We start from the raw sequence: 3067 nt of genomic DNA, 5'->3' as shown, positions 1-3067 counted from the left end.
TCCAAGCGATACGCGATGTTGATCCAAATCAATAACATCCTGAACTCGTGATCTATTTTATTAAATGATTTCAAGAAATCTGAATTATATGAAAGATAAAATACTATTGTTTGATGAAAAATAACCCCAAAAGAAAAAATCGTAACCAAATTCATGACAATTGGTCACTGATCCCATTATAAAAGTCATTAATCATAAACCAGCAAAAAGATTAAGAAACTAAACGTTGAAGATGCATTGATTTCATAATAATTGTAAAAAAAGACAGAAAAAACTGCTTTGTATTATTTTAAAGAAAATTTTGTTTGAAGATGGAGGCTAAGAAAACACTAACATAATAAAAGAAGAAAAAAAGGAAAACACACACAATGGCTTGGCTTCTTAGGACAAACATCCTTTGTTTATGAGCCTGGAGCAACATCTGACTCTTTCATTGTTTCACATATCACATTGCGAATTAAGACGCAACTATGCAGTTTTCCGCTTGCAAAATATGTATATGAACTAAACCTTGTGAATGAATATACTCTTCATAGTATGTTTTTTTTTCTTTATATATAGAAAAATTTATATTTCTTTGAAGTCGAAAACATAAAATTGTTCAAGAAAATTGTACATAAAAACTCTAAAGTTCTAAGAACGTGTCAAAACGATATGAAGTCTCGAATGAACGTATTTGAACTACGTGCGTTGTGGTGAAAAATCATCTGTGAGATATATATATCTATATATATATATATATATATATATATATATATATATATATATATATATATATATATATCTATACATATATATATATATATATATATATATATATATATATATATATACATATATATATATATATATATATATATATATATATATATATATATATATATATATATATATGTATGTATGTATGTATGTATGTATGTGTATACGCCTCTTTTCCATACATGTTCAATAATTGAATTATCGGTAAAGTGAACGCATAGTAGTTGAAGGAAGAAAGTCGGTGATTCTGTAATAATAGCTTTTATTCTCGCCTGCCGTAAGTTGTCTTTTAAGAAATGGACCGAATGAGTGATGGTTACGTTGTTATAGGTATATACTGCCTTTCTCTGTTTAGAGTCCTTGGCTGGGCATAGCAAGGCTTTCTCAGGCTGCCTTGCAGTTTACCCGATCAGTTGGGTGGTTGGTGGTAACCGGTATACAAGATTACTCGAGGTTTTTGTAGTTGGTAAGTTAAGAGCTGCGTTAAGTTGGCGTTCACTTGTGTAAATTTCAAATACTTTGATATCGTTTGGTGTTTGATTGGGGGGCTGTTGATATATGCGTGTTATATCTGTACACCAAATGCACTTTAAATACCCATGTTTTAACATTCAGGTTTATTAGTTAATTTTGTATTTATTACCCATGCCCTAACATACTGGTTCTAAATTATTTTTCTGTATACTCTTCTTAAATACCTATGTATTAACTTCCCTGTTTATCTGTATTTTCAGGAAAAAGTCGTGGTCGCTTGATTATCTGTTCTTTTCAAGCTTATCAGTCTGGATCGGAGTTATTTGCCATTAGCGCTGGTGTCGCCTGTATTATCCTTGCGTACAGATCCACATGTTGCTAATTGTTAAATACGGAAAGAGAGTGACTGGTGACAACGCTGGAATCTGGTGAAGTATTTTTCAGACTGAACTAAAAGGTGAGCATTACTTTATATTTTTATTTTTTGATTCCACCCCAAGCAAGCCAGTCCTCCCCGATTGGGGGCGGCGCTCCCAATCTGTGGGAGGACGTTCCCTATAGCGCATGGTAGACCTTAAAATAAAGGTCTACCGTGCGCTATAGGGAGGCTTGCTTTAACCCTTAGTTTTAAGTTCGGTGAGTATTGAGCGTTTTTTGTAATATTATTTAGGTTTTTGCAGTTCACTTAGCCTGTCGATCACAAAAAATTTGAAGCAGGTTTTCATTTTGCTTTTATAAGTCAAATTCTTTATATTCCATATTTAAAGTTTTGTTAAATCTATTTTAAGATAAAAAAAAAAGTATCTGGATGTAAGCTTTGTTGTACGAAACGGGTAATTTTATCAGTTTCTATCAATTTGATATCACAGGCTTTAGATATCATCTTTTATGTAGGGATAACTAACTCTCACCACAAACATGTCTGATAATTAACACTTTTCAGATTGGTTTGCTGCGACAAAAGGATAAAATGATTTGAGGACTATTCGTTGAATGTATAGCTTCATTTTCTACACGTGAATTGATTTGGATGAAGATCGTTACTAGAAATCCTGTCAAGGTCTTCTATAAGTACTTGAAGATTGAAGATTGTAACGGGAAATCCTGTCAAGGCCTTCAAGGTCCTGTCAAGGCCTTCTATTAATGCTTTAGGATTATCAAGGGATATCCTGCCAAGTTTGGAGAAAGACGTCTACTGGAATTTTTGAGAATCTAGCTTGTACTAAACGAATTGGTAAAATAAAATTGACACCGGTTAAAAGGTAACTGGTAAGTTTTTAAGAAAAATAATGAAATTTGCTCAATCTAATGGTGGGATGTATAGGATTACAGATAATGCTAGAGAATTTGATAGAACAGATTACTTTTTTTTATGTAATTCCGCCAGATAAAATTTTGGGCGTTGTTAGGCATTGAGGAAACTTAACACATTTTGGTTTATTTCGTTAATCATTAGATTATAGTAATTTAGCTCTTCGTAGGTTGAAATATTCAGTTTATATTTGATATGTTTGAACCAAATTTTTAGATGGAATAAAATATCTCTAATAAATTTCCTTGTTCACAGTTACGTGGTTGTCCTTTTTGTCTTATCTTTCATTTATTACCGAAATGTTGGAACATTAAATGGCACATACTTGTTTTTGGTTTTAATGTTTTGAAATTTTTTAGTTAACCAATTGATTTTAGCCAATTAAAAATAAAACTGTAGTTTTAAAAACTGATTTAGCTTTGTAATAGGGGAAACCGTATGGTGACCTCTCAAAATGGGCATAAGAGAAAGTTATGAGAACAAATTGTCCAATTTCACTGAAACAGAGCTTTAGATTCAAAT

At 31.6% G+C, this 3067-nt stretch overlaps 1 long non-coding RNA gene across 1 annotated transcript in view; it reads left to right on the top strand.

Annotated features, from left to right (window-relative positions):
* The first annotated feature begins 1136 nt into the window (after positions 1-1136).
* The window catches only part of LOC137650284 (uncharacterized), a 2745-nt gene continuing 814 nt past the window's right edge, over positions 1137-3067 (top strand). The window contains exons 1-3 of the long non-coding RNA XR_011045952.1: positions 1137-1225; positions 1494-1690; positions 2177-3067. The exon at positions 2177-3067 is cut by the window's right edge and continues 814 nt beyond it. This is a non-coding gene — a long non-coding RNA (uncharacterized lncRNA). The remainder of the gene's footprint in view (positions 1226-1493; positions 1691-2176) is intronic.

This window comes from Palaemon carinicauda, chromosome 11 (assembly GCF_036898095.1).
Source record: "Palaemon carinicauda isolate YSFRI2023 chromosome 11, ASM3689809v2, whole genome shotgun sequence".
NCBI classification, from domain to species: domain Eukaryota; kingdom Metazoa; phylum Arthropoda; class Malacostraca; order Decapoda; family Palaemonidae; genus Palaemon; species Palaemon carinicauda.
The sequence above is the reverse complement of the archived record's forward strand: the minus strand, read 5'-3'. Positions and strand labels throughout refer to the sequence as shown.